Source organism: Microcaecilia unicolor, chromosome 1 (assembly GCF_901765095.1).
Source record: "Microcaecilia unicolor chromosome 1, aMicUni1.1, whole genome shotgun sequence".
NCBI classification, from domain to species: domain Eukaryota; kingdom Metazoa; phylum Chordata; class Amphibia; order Gymnophiona; family Siphonopidae; genus Microcaecilia; species Microcaecilia unicolor.
This window is the reverse complement of record NC_044031.1, coordinates 68,639,283-68,666,047: the sequence shown is the minus strand read 5'-3', so window position 1 is coordinate 68,666,047 and position 26,765 is coordinate 68,639,283.

Here is a 26,765-nt window from a genome sequence, read left to right as displayed (position 1 = left end):
TATATATTGAATAATTCTCCACCAGTTACCCATTAGGGCAACAAGATTCACAATTGCAATGAATTAAATATTATCTGTGTTGAAATGCAGTATCCTGCGCTGCAAGATTTAAAAGCATGTACCCAGGACACAAAAGACCATATATTTAGCTTCAGAAAAGGTTTATTTACCATAATAAAGTTGCAAGCAAGAGGTAGTTTCTTTTAAGGATCTGGGAACAGATAATTTGTGCTTTAAAACCCAACAAGGTAACAGGTTTAAATCAAAGGTTTTTAACTTACAGAAAAGTCTTTGTTATAGGAGCTGAGTGGTGAGCAGCATGGTTACAGGAGAGGTCCTCTTCCTCCACTTCTAACTCAGTTGATAACACCCTCATCCTCCCCGTCTCATCTGCCCGCAACCTCGGAGTCATCTTTGACTCCTCTCTCTCCTTCTCTGCACATATCCAGCAGATAGCCAAGACCTGTCACTTCTTCCTCTTTAACATCAGCAAAATTCGCCCTTTCCTCTCTGAACACACCACCCGAACTCTTGTCCACGCTCTCATTACCTCTCGCCTGGACTACTGCAACTTACTCCTCACCGGCCTCCCACTTAGCCATCTATCCCCCTTTCAATCTGTTCAGAACTCTGCTGCACGACTCATATTCCGCAAGAACCGATATACTCATATCACCCCTCTCCTCAGGTCACTTCACTGGCTTCCGATCAGATACCGCATTCAATTCAAGCTTCTCCTTCTTACCTACAAATGCACTCAGTCTGCTGCCCCTCACTATCTTTCTACCCTCATCTCCCCTTACGTTCCCGCCCGTAACCTCCGTTCACAGGATAAATCCCTCCTCTCAGTACCCTTCTCCACCACCGCCAACTCCAGGCTCCGCTCATTCTGCCTCGCCTCACCCTATGCTTGGAACAACCTTCCTGAGCCCTTACGCCAAGCCCCCTCCCTGCCCGTCTTCAAGTCTTTGCTTAAAGCCCACCTCTTCAATGCTGCGTTCGGCACCTAACCCTTACCGTTCAGTGAATCCAGACTGCCCCAATTTGACTGCCCCTATCGGACCGACCGTTCACTTGTCTATTAGATTGTAAGCTCTTTGAACAGGGACTGTCTCTCTTTGTTAAATTGTACAGCGCTGCATAACCCTAGTAGCGCTCTAGAAATGTTAAGTAGTAGTAGTAGTAGTAGTAGTAGTCCTCACAGCAGGGAGACGAGCTGCAGGTCCCCAGAGCAGCAGATCCCAAAGCAGCATATTCCTAAGAGAGTGAGCTGGGCTGTTTGCAGGCCTTTTATAATGTTCCCTGAGTCCTGGATATTGTAGTTTGCAAGGGGTCACATACCATCAGCCCTTTGTCTTCACATGTGCTTAAGTCTTATCTGAAGGGGGGGGGCACTGAGTCCTCTGTGGCAAGTGGTTTATGGCTTCCTTTTTTATTCTTTCATTCTGAGTCAATAGCTTCCCAGACCCTCTGACTGCAGTTTTCTTTTGATCTCTGCAGATGTCTTGGTGATCCTTCAAGTACCCACCTAGTCATGCTTTTGTTACCAGTCCTTCAGGTGGGCAGAGAAGGAAGTTTTATATCTCTGTGAAGCAGTGCCCTTTTGTCTCTGTTAAGTTTTCCCAGAGGGAGGGGGAAGAGGGATTTGGAGTTCAGATCAGTTTCCCTGTTGCAGTTTCAATTAGTCTTTTAAAAACTGTATTTTTATATTGTTATATATTTGTATCTGATTCAGCCCAATCAACTGACATATTGCTCAATAATTCTGACACCATGTTACAGTGCAAAGTGATGCATGTGGGAAAGAGGAATCTGAATTATAGATACATAATGCAAGGTTCCATGTTAGGAGTCACCAACCAAGAAAGGGATCTAGGTGTCATCACTGATGATACATTGAAACCTTCTGCTCAGTGTGCTGTGGCGGCTAAGAAAGCAAATAGGATGTTAGGTATTATTAGGAAAGGAATGGAAAACAAAAATGAGGACATTATAATGCCTTTATATCGTTCCATGGTGTGACTGCACCTCGAATATTGTGTTCAATTCTGGCCACTGCATCTCAAAAAAGTCATTTCTTCAACAAGACATATCACTAAGATCATCACATGTGAAATCCCCCACATGTACCTAGAATTATCTTAAAATGTTTTCTTGTTATTTCACTATTATGCTTTATCATTATCATGTAACCCAAAATCCTTCCGTAATACCAATTGCCTATTCTTTTCTCATTTCCACTATTCATGATGTATTGTAAGCCACATTGAGCCTGCAAAGAGGTGGGAAAATGTGGGATACAAATGTAACAAATAAATAAATAAATAAATAAATAAATATAGTGGAACCAGAAAAGGTGCAGAGAAAGGCGACAAAATTGATAAAGGGGATGGGATGACTTCCCTATGAGGAAAGGCTAAAGCAGCTAGGTATCTTCAGCTTGGAGAAAAGATGGCTGAGGGGAGATATGATAGAGATCTATAAAATAATGAGTGGAGTGGAACGGGTAGACATGAAGCGTCTGTTTACTCTTTCCAAAAATACTAGGACTAGGGGGCATGCAATGAAGCTACAAAGTAGTACATTTAAAAGTAATCGGAGAAAATGTTTCTTCACTCAACGTGTAATTAAACTCTGGAATTCGTTGCCAGAGAATGTGGTAAAGGCGGTTAGCTTAGCGGTGTTTAAAAAAGGTTTGGACGGCTTCCTAAAGAAAAAGTCCATAGACCATTATTAAGATGGACTTGGGGGAAAATCCACTGCTTATTTCTGGGATAAACATCATAAAATGTTTTGTACTTTATTGGGATCTTGCCAGGTATTTGTGACCTAGATTGGCCACTGTTGGAAACAGGATACTGGGCTTGATGGACCTTTGGTCTGTCCCAGTATGGCAATACTTATGTACTTATGTAAAAATGATATAGCGGAATTAGAAAAGGTTCAAAGAAGAGTGACCAGAATGATAATGTGGATGGAACTCCTCCCATATGAGGAAAGGCTAAAGAGGTTAGCCTTCAGTTTATAAAAGAGATGGCTGAGGGGGAACATGATTGAGGTCTATAAAATCCAGAGTGGTGTAGAATGGGTAGAAGTGAATTGATTTTTCACTCTTTCAAAGAGTACAAAGACCAGGGGACACCCAATAAAATTACATGGAAATACTTATAAAACAAATAGTAGGGAATATTTTGCACTCAAAGAATAGTTAAGCTCTGAAACTCACTGTTGGAAGATGTGGTAAAATCGGTTAGCGTATATGCTTTTAAAAAAGGTTTGGACAAGTTCCTGGAATAAAAGTCCATAGTCTGTTATTGAGATGGACACAGGGGAAGCCACTGCTTGCCCAGGGATTGGTAGCATGGGATGTTGCTACTTATTGGGTTTCTTCCAGGTACTTGGGACTTGGATTGGTCACTGTTGGAAGCAGAATACTGGGCTAGATGGACCATTGGTCTGACACAGTATGGCTATTCTTATGTTCAGTTCTTGTGTATATGGCTCCTCTGATTCTTCAGAACTGTACCTCTCTTCTATCCACTGTTTTCTCTGGCACTGCTGCTTTCTGCAACGTGCAGCAGTGGTGGTAAAGCAGAAAGAAGCCGCAGGGCCTTTTATCTGACCTGTTCTGTTACACACTCTGCTGGTACCAGTTCAACCCTGCTCCCCTCTGAGGTCACTTCTTGTTTATGAGGGGGAAGGACTGAGACTGGCACCAGCAGAAAGTGTAGCGGCAGAGGCAAGATGGAAGGCCCTGTGGCTTCTCTCTGCTTTAATGCCACTGCTGCACATCATAGAAAGCAACAGTGGCAGAGGAACAGCACCAGACAAGAGGCACGGTTCTGAATTGGGACCAGGGAAGGAGAGGAAATAATAGATCAAGGAGGGTGGAGGATGGGGAAATAGGTTCTGGACATGGACTGGGCAGTAGGCAAGATAATGAATTAGAATAGGGAAAGAAGATGCTGGCTTATAGAGGGAAAAAGAAAAAGGAGATGGTATCTGAGGATCTGAAAGGAATGCAACAGTGTGACAAGGCGGTGGCCATAGCCAGAAGAATGTTAGGCTGTATATAGAGAGGTGTAACCAGCAGAAGAAAGAAGGAGTTGATGCCCCTGTACAAATCATTGGTGATGTCCCACCTGGAGTATTGTGTTCAGTTTTGGAGGCTTTATCTTTGCTAAGAATGTACAAAGACTTGAAGCGGTCCAAAGAAAAGCTACAAAAATGGTATGGGATTTGCATTATAAGAGGAGAGACTTGCTGACCTGAACATGTATACACTGGAGGAAAGGAGAAACAGGGGTGATATGATACAGATGTTCAAATATTTGAAAGGTATTAATCCGCAAACAAACCTTTTCCGGAGACGGAAAGGCAGTAAAACTAGAGGACATTACTACTACTACTACTACTATTTAGCATTTCTATAGTGCTACAAGGCATACGCAGCGCTGCACAAACATAGAAGAAAGACAGTCCCTGCTCAAAGAGCTTACAATTTAATAGACAAAAAATAAATAAAGTAAGCAAATCAAATCAATTAATGTGAACGGGAAGGAAGAGAGGAGGGTAGGTGGAGGCGAGTGGTTACAAGTGGTTACGAGTCAAAAGCAATGTTAAAGAGGTGGGCTTTCAGTCTAGATTTAAAGGTGGCCAAGGATGGGGCAAGACGTAGGGGCACACTGGATTGACCATACTGTCTTTATTTCTTATCATTTATCTCTTAGTGAGAGGAAAGGGATAATGGATGGGCAGACTAGTTAGGCTATATGATTTTTATCTGCCATCATTTTCTGTATACTACTATGTAACTTCATGGCGTGTCCCTTTTTAAAAGGGTTCCAGAGGTGATCCGGGAAATTAGTCTGATGAGCATATATCATTTACTCTGGTGCGTAATGCCACTTGGTGGACCACAATAGGTAATGTTACTAATGTGACACTTGTTAATATGTCAGATACTCAGATTTTGTGTACGGTTCTCCTCTATGTAATTTCACTTGAATGGAGTGAAATTAGGCAACTGTTGATGAATAATGAACCTTTTGTCCGTAATAATTGTACGGAAAAATGTACACTACCTTTGATGCATACGTTATTTTGTAAGAAAATGTACTGCCACCAGGGGTAAACGAAGGATTTGGGCGGAGGCAGTAGCCCTCCTCCCCCTTAAGGAGTCGATATCCATAATACCTATTCTCAGTACCTGTCGACTGGTGAATTTAACCCCAAAATTACTATGGTGAATAATGTTATTCAATTTCCTTCCATGCTCCCTGTACCTGGCATATATCATTTACTATGTTACTATGTAAAAGCCAATAGACAATAGGTTCTGTGGCATTGCCGTGATGGTAATGATGCTTGGAGAACGGGATACTTGTGGTGGCAGTCAAAGGGAACATACAAATAAGACAGCAGTGTCTGGCAAGTAACACAATTTAACAGCCCAGATTTAAGGAAGCTTTAGGTATAACAAAACTATAATGGATTGTGTGAAAAAGAATGTTGAGTAGATGTCGGACTACTTTCTCCCAGGTCTCCAGAGGGGCGAGGGCAGGGGAGGGGGAGGGGGACTTAATGCACTGCTCTGTTCCTTGGTGACAGGCCTCAAACCAAAAATACTTTGTGAGTAAGACTGTACCAGAATTACACAGGAAGGCTAGTCTGTAGGGTAGCTAGTTTAAACCAGTGTGGTGGAAGAAAGGCTCATTTAACCCCAGATGTGCGGACCAATCATCAGAGCACAGAATACAAGGCTTTCGCAGTTCATCTGGTATCTATCCATATATCTTCTACATCAAGCAGAGACAACAGAGGGATTGGAGCAGCAGTGTGGTAAATCAGTTTTGACAAAAGAATCTCTTTGTCTTCAAAGCTTTGAAAGAAAAACACACAGGGCATATGCAAGGCCAAATTGCAAGGCAACGCTGATGAATGTTTTACTGCGTGTACTTTGAAGACAGGATCTGTGTGAGCAGACAGCAGTTTCACAATAATTACTGCACTGAACTTGGGTAATATGACCTGTATGCTTTGCACATGTCTTATATCTCTCTTGAACCATTTTCTTAATTGTGCAATGGGAGCAAGAGGGAAAAGGAGGAAGAGTTTACAGGTAATAAGAAAGATTTAGAAAGGACATAGGTATGAGAAGGATTATTTTATCAATTGACAGGCACTAGTAAGGATCAGCAACAAAACAAACAAACAAACAAACAAACAAACAAACAAAGCCAAAAACAAACAAACACCCCCCTCCCAGAACTTTCTTTGTAATCAGAGGTTTTGACAAATTGAAAACAGTTGACCCTGACTGAAAATAACATTCAAAGCTTGAGACTGCATTACTCCCAAAGACCTTAAGAATTTTCATTCAATAAAACATGTCATGACCACTTTTTATATTTTAGGATTAGGCAAACCTCAGAACCTTTATGCAGAATAGATTATGGAAAATATGCCACACATATTATGCAGTTATACATGCATTCATGATGCTTAGGGGCTCCCATATCTGTTCGTCCAGGCTAACCAGCACCAGCTCTGAACAATTAGCCTTCTTTAGAGTTTGGAAGGCCACATTCCACTCTTCGGTCCACTGTACCTTCTCAGGAGCCTTCTTCTGCAGGAGGTAGGTCAGCAGCTCTGCTTTCTTTGCAAACCCAGGGATAAACCAGCTGTAATACTCCACAGTCTCGAGGAAGGCTCAAACTTGCTTCTTCATCTGAGGGATAGGCACCTGGGTGATAGCCTCCACCTTTTGGATCTGGGGTTTCACTTGTCCTCTCTTGACTGAGTACCCCAGATATTGAACTACTTGTACTTCCAGGAAACACTTTATAGGGTTTGTCGTCAACCTGGCGGTCCGTAGGCTATCCAGTATGGCTTCTACTTGGATAAGATCGGACCTCCAATTCTTATTATAGATAACAACGCCATCCAAGTTGGCAGCAGCGTAGTTATCATGGGGTCGAGTAGGTGGTCCACAAGGCATTGAAAGGAAGTTGGGGCTCCATGAAGGCCAAACGGGAGCACCATAAATTGGAACAGGCCCTGGGGTGTCAGAGACTGTTTTTTGTTTGGCAGCTAGGGTGAGAGGTACCTGCCAATATCCCTTGGTCAGGTCTAGGGTTGAAACTTGGAGAACTGGGTTCAAGTTCCACTACAGCCACTTGGGACCCTGGGCAAGTCACTTAATGCTCCATTTCCCCAGGTACAAACTTAGATTGGAAGCCCACTAGGAAGTACAGTGCCTGCATATAATATATGTAAACTGCTTTGGTTGTATCACAGAAAGGTGGTAGATCAAATCCATGACATTTAAAGGATTTCAGAATGACCCTATAATTCGTTGTCAATCTATTATCAGTTGGAAAGGTAGTCCTCCTTTTCTCCTTAAGGCTCAACTGCATGCATATCAAATCGTTATCCAAGATTTATTTATTTATTGCATTTGTATCCCACATTTTCCCACCTCTTTGCAGGCTCAATGTGGCTTACAATATATCATGAATACTGGAGGTAAGAGAGAATAGACATTTGGTATTACAGAAGGATTTTGGGTTGCATGATAATGATAAAACATGATAGTAATATAACAAAAACATTATAAGACATTTCTGGATACATGAGAGGAGTTCACATGTGTTGTTCTTTTTGGTATGTCTTGTTGAAGAGATGGGTCTTCAGTAGTTTGCGGAAGTTGGTTAATTCATAGATCGTTTTTAGGTTGTGCGGCAGCGCGTTCCAGAATTGTGTGCTCATATAGGAAAAGGTTGATGCGTGCGTTAGTTTGTTCTTTAGACCTTTACAGTTGGGGAAATGAAGATTGAGGAATGTGCGAGATGATTTCTTGGCATTCCTGGGTGGTAAGTCTATCAGGTCTGACATGTAGGCTGGGGCATCGCCATGAATGATTTTGTGAACTAGGGTACATATTTTGATTGTGATGCGTTCTTTGAGTGGGAGCCAATGTAGCTTTTCTCGTAGGGGTCTGGCACTTTCATATTTTGATTTTCTGAATATGAGTCTAGGTGCAGTATTCTGGGCTGTCTGGAGTTTTTTGAGTATTTGCTCTTTGCAGCCAGCGTAGAGTGCATTGCAGTAGTTTAGATGACTAAGTACCAATGATTGTACCAAGTTGCGGAAGACGGTCCTTGGGAAGAATGGTCTTATTCTTTTTAATTTCCACATTGAGTGGAACATCTTTTTGGTTGTGTTTTTCACGTGACTCTCAAGTGTTAAGTGTCTATCAATGGTGACTCCAAGAATTTTTAGGGTGTCCGATATTGGTAGATTTAGTTTTGGTGTGTTGATGGTGGTGAATTTGTTCGTATTGTGTTGGGAGGTGAGTATTAGACATTGGGTTTTTTCTGCATTAAGTTTTAGCTGAAATGTATCTGCCCATGTATGCATGATATGTAGACTTTGGTTGCTAACCAGCAAAACCTTTCATAGGTTAGTACATTGGCCACAAAAGTTGATCCATTTTAGATTTTAATGTATGTTGAGACTATTCAATAGAACAATCATTTCCCCCTTTTGTACAAATTATAGAATAGCACCTAACTCAGGGGTCTTTTACTAAGGCGCGCTCACATTTTTAGCACATGCTAAAATTGGGCGTGTGCTAAATGTTAGAGACACCCATAGGAATACATCGGTGTCTCTAACGTTTAGTGCACGCCCAATTTTAGCGAGCGCTAAAAACGTGAGCACACCTTAGTAAAAGGGGGTCTTAATTGTTTAAGTGGGCACTAATTGGCTCTAACTGCTTGTAATGACCCTTAAGTGGTGCTGTTTGGCACCAATTTTCAGTTATGTGCATAACTGCACTTAGACGCTATTCTATAAACCTACTGCCTGATATTTAGTTGGCGATGGGCAGTGCTTTAATTGCTTGCCGCCGGCATTCAACCTGGATATTCAATGTCGGGCCATTTCTGTTGAACAGCATTGAATATCCAGGTTTTTTTTAATGCCAGCTAGCGCATGACCAGTTAAGTTGATATTCAGACTTAACCGGCCATGGCTTAGTGGACAAAGATAGACCTGCTTTTTATGCGGCCTTATTTGGCCGCTAAGCCTGGCCAATCAAATTCCGAATATCGGGACTTAACCGGTCACGTCCCCAGAATGCCCTCAACATTGCCGGCTTTAATTTTGGTGCTAACTGGGTATTTGCAGTAGCAATAAATGGTTAAATGCTGCTGAAAATGACCAATTATCTGCCGAGATGCGAGTTAACTGGTTGGCGGCTGTTCCTGGCCAGTTAACTCATGCTGAATATCAGCCAGCTAGTGCCTAAGTTCTATACCCCCCGATTCTATATATCACGCCGAGATTTCCAAGCGGAAATTGAAGTATATTCCATAAAAAATGCACATAACTTAATTAGTTAACAAGCTAATCAGCACTGATAATTGGATGTTAACAATTATCAGCATTAATTGGCATTAATTAGAATTTATGCGCACTACCTGCTAAGCATATTCTGCAAAGCAGTGTGCGTAAATTCTAATGGGAGTTGCTGAAAAGGGGGCGTGGCTATGGGTGTGGGTTGGGCGGGTTGTGAGGATTTTTATGAAATACACTTACTCTGCACTAAACTTAGGCACCGGTATTTACATTTTGAAAAGAAGGTTGCATTGGAGGCAAAAACACACAGTAAAAGCTTTTTAGATATATTAGAAGCAAGACGCCGGTAAAAGAAACAGTTGGACCATTAGATAACCGAAGAGTAAAAGGGGCACTCAGGGAAGACAAGGTCGTAGCGGAGAATTTAAATTAATTCTGTTTCAGTTTTCACCGAGGAAGATGTGCGAGAGATGCCAGTGCCAGAAATGGTATTCAATGCTGATGAGTCAGAGAAACTGAAGTAAATGGCCACGCCTATAGTTAGGCAGTGAGATGGCTGCTCGGCATATTCTATATACCATGCAGAAATTTAGGCTTATTCTATAAAGTACGCCTAAATTAAGGTGTACTTTATAGAATGCGTTTAGGTGAATTTCATTTCGGTGCCAAATTTTTAGGCGTGATATATAGAATCTAGTCCATAGCATTAACTGGAAAGAGGTATTAATATGAGAAGGGCATGGGCGGGTCAGGGGCCTGTCAGGCACTTATGTGCTACATGTATAGAATACTGTCATCTACTTGCACAACTGAGAGTATTTAGGTGCGAGTATTTACACCAGCCTTTGATATGGTGGAAATTCTTCTGCCTACAGTTAGGCAATCAAATATGAACTTACACTAGTATTCTGTAATGGCTTCAGCTCCCAACTTTGCTGTCAATTTTTTGGCGCATAACTTTGGCTCCCTTTCTATAATCTACCCTTATAAGGTTGGTTCTCCAGTACCAACCTGGTGAAAGAAGAAAAAAAATATCCTTATTCAGGTAAGGGATGGAGCTCAGAGCAGGAGCTGCCAGAGTCACTGGAGTGAGGTCATATGGCCAGGAGGCTGCAGGTGTGAACAAACCTAAGATGCTTGGAAGGGTTTTTGCCTCTGCTCTGAAAACCTTCCTGGACAAAATGATGGCAGTGGGGTGGGATGAAGTGGGTCCTGAACCCAACATCTGGACAAAGTTTGTTTCTGATATTCATCTGCTCCTTGCTGTTGATTTTCCTATAAAAACTGAACATTCTCGACCAACTTCATTGTTCTGTGTTAAACAAGCAAACCACGGCTAGACATGGGTCAAGATTTTCCCCCCACAAAAATTCACATCACTGTATTTATTTGTTGCTTGATGTTAGCAAAAACGTTCCCCTCATTTCTATGTAGGAGGTTTCTTTTTATTTTCAACTTCACTTTGCAGCTCATGTGTACTCCCCATCAGGTGACTCTATTGAAGTTGAAACGAAGTCTGCATGAGATAACTGTACACACTTTTAACTGGAACTACATAGGAATAAGTCTTCCAGGAGAAGGCCTTTCATGGTAGCATTCTCTACTGTGTGTTTGTGGCAGGTAGAGCTTTACTGTAAAATTACAGGAGCTATTTTGGAAAATATTCCTTTAAGTAGGACTATAATCCAGTTCTTTATCTTTGACATTGTCTGCAGGTTATCAGGTACATTATGTGGTGTGAAAAGCTTCTTGTCAAAGTTTTTCCTGTTGAAGTAATATATGTCAACTTTTTCCCCCCTTTTTCTTCCTTTGCACTCTCTGACCCTGCTATCTCAATCTTTTGGAAATCTCAGATAGGAACTGCTTATAATTACTGTTCATGATAGAATTTAGAGTTCAGCCTGACCTAAATGTAATGTGGATAAATAAATGATACAGCAAAAGAAGTTGCTATAGGCCACTATTAAAGTTAAGTGGCCTGCAAGCTCTAAGATACATGCTGGAAGCTTCTCTCACTACTAACCACCAGGACTTGATGGACAGAAACGCAGTATTGATGCAGTTAATTCAGTCTCAAGTTATTATCCTGAAAAAGATATATACCACTGCAGCAAAATTAGTTAAAAAAAACCTGTCAGCCTGACACCCTGTTGAAGGCAGCAGGCAGTCATTCAAATGAGAATGGCTACCTATGCACAGAGATGAGGTTGCATCTCAGCTTCCATCCACAGCGTGTGACTTCATGCAAGTTTTCTCCTTATCCAAGACAGTTTTATTATTTTTCCTTTTTTGAACCCCTTCAGTCTGAGTAGAAGAGCCTGCAAGATCCTTTCACCCACTTTCCCCCGTGACTAACCACAGTTCAGCCACACAAGTGAGGACATGCTCAAACATCTGGCCCCATAGTACATGCATTTCTGCTGTGGCTTACAGCAATATTAGCTTCATGTTTACCTGATTAGAAGGAACTTATCGTCAATCCACAAAGCTCTTTGTCAAGACCACTTTTACCTGATTTAATTGGAAGTGTTCCATACTTGAAATCTAGAAGTTAAAAATTGCATATCATAAGACTCCTGAGGCAGGCCTTGTGGCCGACACACAGCATTGTGTCAAATCTTTTATCGATAAAAGGTTACATTTCAAGACTGTCTCATTTGTCTCTGGACACTGTGGTCGATCTCCCACTATTTTCTGATTTTTGTGTATCCTCGTGGGATCATTGTATTCTCCGCTTTTGCGGATTTCTCTTAAGACATAAAGCCTGCCATACATGCCCATCTTCTAACAAATTCTACCATTGTAGCTTTACAGGAAAACCTGACCATCTAGGTACATCTGTTTTCAATAGTATTTCTAATGTTTCATATTAGCTACTTTGGCATTCATTCTAGCAGCCCCCAAAACACATGGTTGAATCAGGCAAGTATGGAGCTATCAGCACTTAAACGTGTCAGTAGGGCCTTGGCCTTCAGTCCCAGCTCTTGAGGGCCACCAAGGGGCCAGATTTTCAGTATACCCCTAATGAATACATTGGTCCTTGTATACAAGGAGTGATGAACGATTCACAGCATTGGTTCACTTTGATTTCTCAATGAGCGAATCATGGAAGGAACTTTGTTGACAGTTGATTTAAAACAAGGACAGGATCGGATATCATCTGTGGGGTATTATTTGTTGTCTATGATATGTTTTGTTTTGTATTTTCTCAATTTTTTGTAGAGATTATTGTATTTATTATGAATAAGTTGGATGATAATATATGCAAATTGGATAATTTAATGATGTATGAGTAGTTTATTATTGGAGCAAAGGAAAATTAAAAGTTAGAAATTAGCCACAATAGTAGGATATAATGAATAAATATGAGAGATATTTGCATGCCTACTACCCCATTGTATGCAAATTTATCTCATGCATATTCATTAGGGGTATGCTGAAAATCTGACCTGTTGATGGCCTTTGAGATGGAGTGTGAAAACTAAGGCACTGCTGACACATGTATGTGTATATTGGGGAGGCATTTTTGTGGATTGGGTGGGGTAGGGTGGAATAGAAGTGGAGAGTGCACTTATATGCAACACTATTGGATTTCCAAATATATATGTATTAAGTCTTTCCATAGAAAAAGTATCCAAAAAATGGAAGGTGCAAATTCCTCCCAGTGTCCTGGAGGGTGACACCAAGTTCCACCACGACCCACTTGGAACCCTGATAATGCTACCCTGTGCTCCACCCAGCCATTTTCCAGGTGCTGGTGAGATTTGTAGTCAATTTGCATATTCCTACCAGCATCCTCCAGGATGGTTTCCAGGTTCACCCCATCCAATTCGGGACTCTGCTCCTGCTATTGCACTCCATCTAGCCACTTTCCAGAAGGCTTGTACAATATCATATGATCTCTATAGGTTTGTATTTTTTCAATCTGCCATTTTCTATGGCTTCACTGCACTTTCTTTTCCTGATGCTAACTCTCCCCAGTCCTATTCTGTAACTCAAACCACTACATATGTTAAGACCAACAATGTCCATTCTCTACTTTTGTCACCTGACTAGCCATTTTATCTTTTGCCCTCTCCTCTGCTCTTGAGCTTCAACATTTTTCCTTCCATTCATCCATCTCCATTCTCTCTGAGCACATCTTATCTTTATCACTGTCAACGTGCCTCCCCTATTCTTCTCCATACTCTCCTATTCTTTCTCCTCCTCTCAGCTGGGGATATCAATCCCAATCCTGGCCTTACAATGCAACTCTCACCTCACCTGTGCAGATCAAATGGCAACCCACCCAGTCTTATTCCTTTTCCTCTCCTTCCTCCTTCTTCTCTCCCTTTCTCATGTGCCCTGTATAATGACTTCTCTTTCCAGCAATCTTACCTAATTCATAACCTCTTTATCTCTCATACTATGCTTGTTCTAAGACTTGACTTTCCTCTGATGCCTCTGTCATGGAGGTTACCTTTTTCTCCCATACATCTTGCTTGGTTGACACAGTGGTGGTATTGGGCTGCTACTCTTCCTTTAGGTTTCAACCCCCTCTTCTGCCTCAGACTCACTCCTTTTCTTCCTTTGGACTCCATTACATTTTCCAATTCACTCCACCACCTCTCCAGGTAGCTGTCATTTATGAACCCCCTGATAACTACACATCTTTTTTTTCTCACTGACTTTGACTTCTGGCTTTTTTCTTCACCCATCTTCACCTTTCCTCATTCTTGGGGACTTTAGTATTCATGCTGATGACGCCACTGACTCTTATGCCTCAAACTTCCTGTTGTAACCTCCTCATTCAACCTCCAGATATGCTTTGCTATCCCTACCCACCAGCATGGCCACTGCCTCGATTTTGTCATTTTCTCCAACTGTTACTCTCAAAATTCTGTACCTCAGTTCTTCCCCAACTGGTCATAATTTGATAAGTTACACACTTCACTACCTCTCCCCTATGTCAGCCAATTACTACCAACACATTTAGGAATCTTCATACTTTTGACCTTTGTACTCTCTCCACCACTGTTTCTTCTCTCCTCTTATCCACTAGGTTATCCAAGTCTGTCAATGAGCCAGTCTCCTCCTATAACAATATACCCTCCTTTGCTCTGGATGCTCTCATTTCTCCCAAGCCTTATCCTGACTTCCAGAAAGTTCCTGTGCCTGCGTAGCAGAATGCCTTTGGCTACGATCTGAAACCCATGCAGATTTCATACATTTCAAGTTTTTGCTGACCTCCTTACAGCATGCTTTTGCCCTTGCCAAACAAGAGTACTATATTCTTTCAACAAACTCTCTTGCCTCCAACCCTCGCTGTTTCTTTGCCTCACTAAATTCCTTTCTTAAAGTTACTCCACCTTCACTTTCTGCTCAGAATATAGCAGAGTACTTCTATGACAAAGTTTGGAAAGTTAATAATGAGTTCTTCATAGGTCACGTCCACCTCCCGCTCCATTCTTACATCCTTCCTTCAGCCCCTTCCCCCATTGTTTCCTCTACTCTGAGCAGCAGTCCTCCACTTACAGTCCTGCCAATGGGTGGTGCTGTTTCACTATCACATTTTCAATAGTGAGGGATAGGCAAGCTCTGCAGGACTTCAGAGAACCAGCCTCCCCCTAGTGACTGAAAGCATAATATTGAAGCACTATCCCCCCACTGGTATCAATGCAGTTGGAGGATTCCTGCTCAGCTTAGAGTGAACAGCACCTGTCACCCTTTCTCTATTTTATAAAGTCACAGAGGAAGAAATATAATCTAATCTAAGACTTCTATACTGCCAAATTCCCAAAAGGGTCGAAGGAGTTAACAATAAGAAACATTTAAAATACGATCATCAAACTAATCAAAAGCAGTAGTCACAGATTAAACCAGTTACAGTCTAGAATCAAGTGTTATCTAACCAATTTATATAATCAATCATCACTCAGTTTAGACGATATATATTTAGCAGAGTCTTTAGACCTCTCTGAAAAGACATATAGGAATAATCCAGTCAACTCAATAGGAAGAGACCTCCAAAGATTAGCTACCTGATAAGGATAAGATCTTTCGTGATTTTTCTTAGATATAACACAATGAACGGGGGGGGGGGGGGGGGGGGGGGGAAATAAGATAGTATTGCTATTTTTAAAAATGAAACTACTCTTCTCTTTTCCTTCAAACTCACTACCTGACCCTCTGATCCCATTTCCATCCATCTACTCAGCTCTACTGTATCGCTCCTTTTGTCATCCATCCATCTTATCCTTAGCCTATCACTTTCCACTACAACTGTTCCTGATGCTTTCAAACATGCTGTGAATCAGGGGCGTAGCCAGAAAGCAGATTTTGGGTGGGCCTAGGCAAGAGGTGGGCGGGCACCAAATGTTCTTTTCCCCACCCCCACATCAAAAAAATATCTCAGCTGGTGGGAAAATGCTTCTATCCAGTCTCCACCTTGGTAGTCTGCAGCAGGCATACGCTGAAAACTGAGCATGCGAAGGTGCCAGTATTGTGGAGAGCAGCATTTTCATTACCATGTGCTACTGTTGGATGGACCTGAGCCCTAAGTGGGTGGGCCCCAGCCCATCCAGGCCCACCTGTGGCTACGCCACTGGCAGTGATTATACCACTGGTCAAAAATCCTTCAAGGGGCCCTATCTACTCTTACACTTGAACATGCTGTTCACCATAGCCCAAGCTATTCTTGATCCACTCCAATCCAGCATTCACCTTTATATTATGTAGAAACAGACCTTGTCAAAGTCTTAGTGATATGTTCTTGGCTAGATACAAGGTCTCTTCTCAATATCCTTCTTGATCTATCTGATGGTTTTGATATCGTTGATCACCACCTACTCCTTGATACACTGCCCTCACTTAAATTTTAGGGCTCTGTTCTTTCTTGGTTTTCTTCATAACTGCCCTATCACACTTTTAGTGTATGCTCTGGTAGATCATTCTCTACTGCTATCCAGTTATCAATGTCAATGTACTTCAAGGCTCTGCTTTTGGACCTCTTCTCTTTTTTTTCTATACTTGTTCCTTTGGTGCTTTGATCTCCTCCCATGGTTTTCAGTACCATTATTATGTTGATGACTTCCACACTAGAAATTTTACTAGGAATCCAGGCCCTGTTCTCAGCATGCTTGTTTGACATTGCTGGCTAGATGTCCCATCACCATCTGAAACTGAACATGGCCAAGACAAATCTTTTTATCTTTCCCTTAAATCCACCTCTCCTGTTCTCTGATTCTGTATGTGACATGCAGGGGCATAATCGAATGGGGCGCCCAAGTTTTCCAGAGGGCATCCATCTTTCGTTTCGATAATATGGTCGGGGATGCCCAAATCTCAACATTTAGGTCAACCTTAGAGATGGTCGACCTAAATGTTGAGATGGTCAACCTTAGAGATGGTCGTCCCTGGTTTTCGGCAATAATGGCTCTGCTCAGCTCTCTTTCTCTCTCTCTGCACATCTTCAACCATCAGAGTCCCTGGCTCCAGTGGCGTACCTAGGGTAGTTGACACCCGGGGCCGGTCATTTTTTAACACCCCCCCCCCCCCCCAAATCCAGTACTAGGCATGCCGAGAATACAAAACACTCAGGACCTATAGAGCAATTCTACCATACCATAAGCAATCATTTCTACGAGTCACACAAGGAAAAGGAAAGCATCTTAAACACTACAGTGAGCACTAGAACATCAATTCACCTATTGTAAAACAAAACCAGACAGAATAGTACAGATCGTAGATCCTGCACAGTCAATGCCAACTGAAAGCCATGTCTTTTTCACAAACACAGATACACCCTAATCCACTATAGAATAAGTAATCATAAACTTTCTATTTAGACAAAAATTAAACTGAACCCCCAATGCCAGACTCTGCATACAATGCAACACCACAGAAACAGAAACTGTCCCCTAGTACTGTGCAAAATATAAAGACAGCAGATGTAAATTTGAAAAAAAAACCTAACAAGTACCAATCACCACTTTACAAATTAACAAATAGAAATAAAACAAATATAGAAAGTAAAATAATACCATTTTATTGGACTAATACATTTAACTTTCAGAGGCCAAAACCTCCGTCCTCGGGTCAGTACAGTATAGTGCTGTTACAGTATCCTATCCTGACCTGAGGAAGGGGGTTTTGTTCTCCAAAAGTTAGTCAAAATGTATTAAAATTAGTCCAATAAAAAGATTACCTTATTTATATGTTCTATTATAAACATTTAACACATCTACAATACTTTATCCTAAAGCAAAAAAAATAAAAAAATATATTTTATTTACAGTTTGTTGTCTCTGGTTTCTGCTTTCCTCATCTTCTTTTCACCGTCTTCCTTCCATCCAGCATCTGTCTTCACTCTCTCTCTCTCTGCCATCCAGTGTCTGCCCTCTCTGCCGTCCCTTCCATCCACTGCCTGCCCTTTCTCTCTGCCCCTTCAATCCACCATTTGCCCTCCCTCTCCCATCCATCCAGGGCCTGCCCTCCCTCTCGCTCCCCCTTCCATCTAGGATCTGTCCCCTCTCTCTCTCTGCCCCTTTTTTCAGCCCCCAGTTCCAGCCCCCTTCTCCCCTCTGAACACCCCCACCCCAGTCCCCTTCTCCCCTCCCCTTCTCCTGTCTGAGACCCCCACCACAGTCCCCTTCTCCCCTCCCCTGTCTGAGACCCCCACCCCTGTCCCCTTCTCTCCTCTGAACACCCCCATCCCAGTCCCCTTCTCCCCTCCCCTTCCCTTCTCCCTTCTGAGATCCCCACCCCAGTCCCCTTCTCCCCTCTGAACACCCCCATCCCAGTCCCCTTCTCCCCTCCCCTTCCCTTCTCCCTTCTGAGATCCTCACCCCAGTCCCCTTCTCCCCTCCCCTTTTCCCCTCTGAGACCCCCACCCCAGTCCCCTTCTCCCCTCTGAACACCCCCACCCCAGTCCCCTTCTCCCCTCCCCTTACCTTCTCCCCTCTGAGATCCCCACCCCAGTCCCCTTCTCCCCTCCCCCTCCCCTGTCTGAGATCCCCACCCCAGTCCCCTTCTCCCCTCCCCTTTCCCCTCTGAGACCCCCACCCCAGTCCCCTTCTCCCCTCTGAACACCCCCACCCCAGTCCCCTTCTCCCCTCCCCTTCCCTTCTCCCCTCTGAGATCCCCACCCCAGTCCCCTTCTCCCCTCCCCTGTCTGAGAACCCCACCCCAGTCCCCTTCTCCCTTCTGAACACCCCCACCCGAGTCCCTTTCGCCCCTCTCCTTCCCCACCTCAGTCCCGTTAAAACCGGCGAAGCAGCGTCGCAGGCAGCGCCTCATGCCCTGCTTGTAAAAAGAAATCAAATCTCCTTCCTTCTCCTCGTCTTGACGTCGACTCGGGCCTTCCAATCAAATTGATTGGAAGGCCCGAGTTGACGTCAAGACGTCAAGACGAGGAGGGGAAGGAGGTTTGATTTTTTTTTTACAAGCAGGGCACGAGGCCTGCCTGCGACGCTGCTTCGCCGGTTTTTAAAATGTGCGGCGCCGCAGGAACGGCCATGGGAGGCGGTGGGATCGGAGCACCCCCCACCCACTGGCACCCGGGGCGAACCGCCCCCACCGCCCCCCCCCTTGGTACGCCACTGCCTGGCTCTGGCCCGCCTTTCTCCTTCAGCCCTACCCCAAAGCTTTCTCTCTCAGAGCACATGGCTTTGCTTTCTTAGGCTCTTTTTTCTCTTTCTCTGCACACACACAGCTTCAGCCACCAGAGCCTATACCTGGCTCTGGCCTCCCTTCTTCTTCAGCCCTACCCCAAGGCTTCTCTCTTTCTCTGCACCCCCTCATCCTTACTTTTCTCTCATTGATTCTCCTCTAAACCCACACACAGATACAGCATTGTAATATTTACTTGTACTAAGTGCTGTGATCCTATATATGTAAATACAATATACTTTCTATATATATCCAAACCTGTGTGGATTGTGTATTCTTGGGAACCCACTGCCTCTGCGAACTGGACCCAGGACCACACGTAGACAATGAATGCTGACAACAAGTACCTGGCAATGTACCAAAAGAGTAAAACAGATTTTATGCTGCTTACCCTGAAAATAAGCAGTGGAGTTTCCCTAGTCCATCTTAATGGCTCACAGACTTTTCTTTTAGGAAGTTATACAAACCTTTTTAAAACCCTGCTAAGTTAACTGCTTTTACCACATTCTCTGGAAATGAATTCCAGAGTTTAATTACTCATTGAGTGAAAAAATATTTTCTCCAGTTTCTTTTAAATTTACTACTTAGTAGCTTCATTGTGCGCCCTCTAGTCTTAGTATTTTTGGAAACAGTACACAAGTGATCCACTCCATCCATTTTATAATTTTTGTCACCCTTCTCTGTACCTTTACTAATTCCCCCTATCTTTTTTGAAATGCAGTCACCAGAATTACATATAGTATTCAAGGTGAGGTTGCACCATGAAGCGATACAAATGCATTATAACATTCTCATTTTTATTTCCCCATCCTTCCCTAATAATTTGTAACATTCTATTTGCTTTCCTAGCCGCTGCAGAACACTGAGCAGAGAGTTTCAATGTATCACCAGCAATGACACCCAGCTCCTTTTCCTGGGCGGTGACTCCTAATATGGAACCTTGTCATAGTTTGCATTCCTCTTTCCCACATGCATCACTTTCAACTTGCACACATTAAGCGTCATCTCCTATTTGGTTGCCCAGTCTCCCAGTCTCGTAAGGTCCTCTTTTAATTTTTCATAATCCCTTTGCTATTTAACAACTTTGAATAACGTTGTGTCAACAGCAAATTTAAATTACCTCACTACTTTTTCCTATCTCTAGATCATTTATAAATTAATAATCAGCAAACTCTTCTCTCTCTCATTTTCTTCGTGTACCCAACAGACTGCTAAAACCTGTCATTTCTTTCTATCTAACATCACCAGAATTTGTCCTTTCCTTTCAAAGCACATTACCAAAATCATTAGCCACATCCTCATCATTTTACGCATAGACTACTACAACCTGCTCCTTATGGGTCTCCCACTGAACCATCTTCCCTCCCTTGAATCTATTCAAAATTCTGTTGCAAAACTTATCTTCGATCAGTATTACTACCCTCACATAAACCTTCCTATCCATTTTGGCATACAGTTCAAACTTCTGTTGCTGACCTACAAGTGCATTAATTTTGTAGCTCCTCATCATCGATTCCTTCTTATTTACCCCTAAACCTTTTCTTGGGAACTCCGTTCATCATAGCCCATCTTCTCTACCACTAACTCCAGATTCTGTTCCTTCTGCCTTCCTGCACTCTACACCTGGACTAGACTTCCTGAGTTGGTACATCATATTTTATCTTTGGCCCTATTCAAATCCAGGCTAAAAACTCACCTTCTGAGGCTGCTTTTAAATCTTAACCCCTTATTTGTCAGTCTAATACCTATGCTGTTTTAATCATTCCCAAATTAAATGAAATGTCCTAATCTCTTATTTGTCCTATCTGTCTGGATTGTAAGCTTTGTTGAACTGGGACTGTCTCTTAAGTGTTTGCATATAGTGCTACATACATCTAGTACAGCTATAGAAAGAAGTTGTAATATTAATAGGAATTTGTGTCAGATCAGGACCCTCGCCCAGAAAAAAAACCCTAAATGAAAAATGTGCTCCCTCTATGCCTCCTTTTCTGACTAGGCTAACCTCACAGGACAATTCTGGAATGTCCCTGTCAATCAGTGTGATTGATTCAATCAGACCAGTTCTAGCAGGAGCTGGTAGGAATATGTATATAGCATGCTATGCTCTAGCAATTAACTAGTTAATTCTCTAGGCTATGGTTGTGTACAGCCAGCTTCATACTTATCTAGCATTCACAGATGTGAAAAAAACAAACAAGGAAGATTTATAACAGTCAAGGGGGTTGCACTGGTTTCCCTTTGAACATTGCCTGAAGTGTGTCTGAGTTAAAAGTGCCCATATGTAATTCAAACAATGCAGGCTATTCAAAAGTGCCCTTCAGGTGAACAGGTGAATTCACTTCATTGTCTAGTCCATCATGCTCTCAATCTACAATATCATTTCCAGTCACTCAAGTCTAAACTGTATTATCTGAATAGGCCGTCATCAAAGAATCAAGGCCAACTTTAGTTGCTGCAAAGCCTGAAACTCAACTGCTCAGTAACAGTGATATCTTTAGAAGATGACGGGTCTTAATTTCAGTGATACTTAGCAAGACAGGACCCATTCAGAAACTGAGCAAAGCAAAAACCCTGGAGTTCACAATAGAAGCAAAGAAATATGACGGCAGATAAGGGTCAAAAGGCCCATCCAGCCTGCCCATCCTCGGTAACCACTGACTTTTTCTTTCCCGTAGTGAAGGATGCATTTTGCAGTAAAGGTGATAGATACTGTAATACAAAAAGACAGGACACCAATATGAATCATTCCTTTCAATAATTCAGCAAACTATTTCTGTTCTCAAAACTATGAAAAATCACAGTGGAAGTCTTTAAAAAAAACAAAACAAAAACCCTATGCTGCCAGATGTAGCTAGCTACTTGTTCAAGAATCTGGATCAGTGGCGTAGCCAAGGGTGGGCTTGGGTGGGCCCAGGCCCACCCACTTTGGGTTCAGGCCCACCAAGTAGCAGCATACCTATGATGTGGCTGGCAGGGATCCCCAAGTCCCACCAGCCAAAAACTCCCAACAAGTGTCCCTCCTGCATACCTTGTAAGTAGCAGATCTTCGCTTGCAGTGAGCAGTGACCTACATACTGCTCACACCGGCCCCACAGCCTTCCCTCTGATGTATTTCTGCCTAGGCGGAAACAGGAAGCTGCATCAGAGGGAAGGATGTGGGGCCAGCATGAGCAGTGTGTATTAGTTGCTGCTCGCTGCTGGTGAAAATCTGCTATTTAAAAGGTATATGGGAGAGGTGGGATGTTTGAGAGACCTTATGGCATGCAGGCGAGAGGAGAGACCAAATCACCTGTGGGACGGGGCGAGGTTCTTCTGCCCACCCATCTTGGGTCCAGGCCCACCCAAAATTGGGTGTCTGGCTACGCCCCTGATCTGGATTCACTGTAAAACCTTTCTTGCTGGCACAGCCTGGGCAACAGTTAGTAGTTGGAGGAATCTACTACATTAGAAGGGAAACTAAAATTCTTTTGCTTACTGGGATGATGGAATTTAGGTAATCTGTTAAAATATCTGCAACAAGTGAAGAGGAAAATATTTCTTTACTTTGTCCCTTTTTTCTCAGACTCTTGAGCTGAAGGGAAAAAAATCTGGTAGTTCCTACATAGCTCTTTCTTGGTTCTTTAGCATCTTTTATGGTATCCAGCTCCTGATTGGCTAGGATAAAAATCCTAGTTGCGCGCTCTATGGTTACTGAATTAAAAGAGGTCCCTACAGGAACTGTACTACATACTTTGGGTTCCCAGATTAGGATGAAGCATATTAACACAACAACAGGTATAATAAATAAGCTTGGGTAGGAACAGTTAAAACAAACCTGACCTACATTTTTTTCCTACTGTTTCTCATAATAAGGGTCTTCTACCTTTTTCTCTTAAAACCTGGTCATCGAGAAAGTCTGATTTTGCTAATGTAGTAGTATTCCTAGATGTTAAGAAATAGATGTCAACTAACAGGTTGTGGGCTGTGGCTTATGTTTTTTTTTTTTTACTGAACTGCTAATGTTAACCCTCCATTGTCTCAGGTACAAACTTAGATTGTGAGCCCTCCTGGGACAGAGAAATATCCAGAGTACCTGAATGTAACTCAGCTTGAGCTACTACTGAAAAAGGTGTGAGCAAAATCTAAATAAATAAATAAATGTATTTATGGCTACTTTCTTCAAGTTAACAAGCTAAGCTGTCTCCACCATAGGCGCCCGGTATATGAGGCTTGGGGAGGCTAAGCCTCCCCAGCTCAGGTCCGCTCACTTACAAAATCTTTTACCTGAAGTTGTGATTTTCCTCTCTCCCCTGCCCAAGTTGTCCTGGCAGCGCAGCAATGCTCACTGAGGTAGGCATGCTCTGCTGAAGGTGCTTAAAAGAATACAACCAGTGCTATATATGTCTTTGGTGTGGGAAGAACTTCTCATTCGGGGTGAGCTTGAAGTGAACAACATTCAAATTAAACAGAACAGGTTTGGAGGGAGGTGTGCAAGTGAGACTGGAGAGAAATAAAAAATAGTGTAATTGTTAAAATCTTTAAATGGTTCAAAGTTTTTGTTTTTTTTCTGAGCATGTACACCGAGAGGAGGGCATGACTGCAATAATGTGTGCTTAATTATCAGGTAACCTGGGATACCTACAGCTAAAAGCCATTTCATTGGCTGATGGTTCCAACAGTATGTTCAAAGAGGAAGTTTAGCTGAGGTGAGTGTTGACAGAGCTGGTAAGTGAAAATCTGATTGCTTTTTTTGGATAAGAAGAGTTTGTGATATGTGAAAATACATTTTGCTTTAATGAAATTGCTAAACTTTAGAGTCAGAGACTTATCAATGAGGGATACATACAGTGCTTTTTTTGTGCTGTCACTGAGTAGGGAAGGCTCAAGGCTGCTTAAGAGTGGCTGTCTGAGGTGTTCCCACTTCCTTCCCAGACCATAATAATTCGAGGAAATTGTGGCACACAGCGCACGTTGGATTTCAGGAGAGGTAGGTGCTGACTCTGAAGGGTTTAAGTCAAAATAAAAAAATTAATATTTTGTTTCATGCAGATCTCTTTTGTTTAAACATAACTAAATGGGCTATAAGCCCCTAATGCTTTTGGTTTTCCTATATTTTGTTTGTGATGACTTATACTGTGCCAAAATTGAAATTTGAAAACTCTTATCTCTATCTGGTCATTAATAAAAGGAGCTCATTGTGAACACTATCCACCCTAAAAGGGTGTTTTGTGGCTCTACATGAGAATTGTGATATTGTCATCCCTTGTTTCATATTGTTGACAGTCTGTATTTTCCGTATGGGTGGTATATTGGTGAATTAAGGTCTGCTCAGTGTAATATTTATGGTACAGTAAGGTTCTGAGTGTGTTTTTGCACAAAGTTGTGCATAGTGTTTTGCAGTTGAGTGATTGTGGTTAGTATATGCTTTGAGCAACTACTTTATTCTTTGACATATGATACATATCTAATATCTAAATTTAATAAAAGGTATTAATTGTGACTATTTTATTTTTACTTATTTTTTTTTCTGTGTGTTGTCAGACAATTATGGATGTAAGCTCCGCCCCTGACCACACCCCTAATCCCACCCCCTTTAGCCTCCCCAAACAGTTCAGCCACCGACCGTCTATGGTCTCCACCCAAAGACCCAAACAGGTTACCAGTGCAAAATTAACCTCAGCAGGCCTCTCTCAATTAGTAGAACCACTAGTAGTCAACATTACTCGCTGAGTTATGGATGAGTTGAGAGGAAACATGTGCAGCTTCATGAGGGCCATGAAGGAAAACCATCAGCATTTCTTTCCAGAGGCAACTGCAGCTACTGCTGACATAATCTAAATAAATAAATAAGCACTGAACACCAATCCAGCACCTGTGAAAAGAAGCTGGGTTTCCTGCTTCATTAACTCATTTCCTGCCTAAATTAACTTTTGGAAGCAGAAGAAGCTTCTGTAATACTCGCCTTACTCTTAATGACTGTTCCAATTGACCATGAAAAGCAGACTCTGACCCCCCACCCCCCCCCAGGTGAGTTGGTGTTTGAGTTGGAATGTGAATATGAGGTGGTATCATGACACATTATAATAACCATGAATAATTTTACCTGAGAGCCATTGGTAGGAAAAAAGTGGCAGTACAAATAATTAAAAAAAAAGTAATAAATAAAAATGTTGAGCCCAATATTCAAATAGGCTTATATAGTTAGTGTAAACACCACATAAGGGAAAAAAATGTTCATTAATCCAAAAAATGTGTCACACAAAAACTATAAAATAGTGAACAACCTACCAAAAATCATACAAACAATTTTTAAAAATTTTATACATTTTGGGGGTCTTTTAAAAAGGTATGCTCGTGTTTTTAACACGTGCTAAGTTTTAGAATGCGCTAAATGCTGGAGACACCCATATATTCCTATAGGTGTGTCTAGCATTTAGCATGTACCAATTTTTAGTGCACGCTAAAAATGCTAGCGAGCCTTGGTAAAAGGACCCCTCAATTAGCGATCAAAGAGGAAAAACAACCTCAGCAGCTCAAGAGCATATGGAAACACAAGCTGTTAATGCTCACATGCAGACCTCCGTTTATAATTATAGGTTAAAAAACCCACTCCTGCAAGCAAACATACGCAGTGCACCCTGGCACATGGGAAAAACTGTCCCTGCCGCTAGCACAGGACCCTGTTTCCTGCAGCTTGGTAAAAGGTCCCCTTTGTAACTTGTTAGACTAAGTGTTTTGATAATGAGCACCTTAATCTCTGTCTCTCCCTGCCAATTTTTGGGCATAGACTGTAGAAGTTTGCCCAGCACCAATTCTACTTCCCAACTACTGATTTTGATGATTTAATTGTTGTTATTTCTGTTTATGTTTTGTATGCTTTAATAACTGTGTATGCTCATTTTGTACACTTTCCAGAACTGTGGATTGTGTGAGCTTCAAATATTTTGAAGTCTCAGAATTCTCAATATGTCACTTCAGTTTATACCACAGAAAAACCAGTTTCTCAAAGCTAACATCACTAAGGCCCTCATGATCAAAAGCAAACTCCGGCGCTAGAGGCTGTTAACGCCATACTAGCGCCGGAGTTTGCTGCCAACCCATGATCAGAGCCCTCGAGTGCCTGAAACAATGCACTCAAGGGCTCTTAGCGCAGGTAGCATGCAAATGCATGCTAAACAGGGCTTCGAGCGCAATTAGCTTGCAAATGCATGCTAATCAGTGCTTAACGCATTCATCCCCAATGATCAGCGGCCAGCGCACCAAAGATTGGGTTGCTGGCCGCGGCAAAATCAACGCCAGCTCTGAGCTGGCGTTAGACTTTGCGGATCAGTGGGGAGGAATGGTGAGCCCTGTCCAGCATGCAGTTGCATGCTGGCAGGCCCCCGTTCCCCCCCAAAGCAAACGCAAACAGGGGACTGGAGCTTACAATCCAGACAGATAGGACGAATAAGAGATTAGGACATTTCATTTAATTTGGGAATGATTAAAACAGCATAGATATTAGACAGACAAATAAGGGGTTAAGATTTAAAAGCAACCTCAGAAGGTGAGTTTTTAGCCTAGATTTGAATAGGGCCAGAGATAAAATATGATGTACCAACTCAGGAAGTCTAGTCCAGGTGTAGAGTGCAGGAAGGCAGAAGGAACAGAATCTGGAGTTAGTGGTAGAGAAGATGGGCTATGATGAACGGAGTTCCCAAGAAAGGGTTTAGGGGTAAATAAGAAGGAATCGATGATGAGGAGCTACAAAATTAATGCACTTGTAGGTCAGCAAC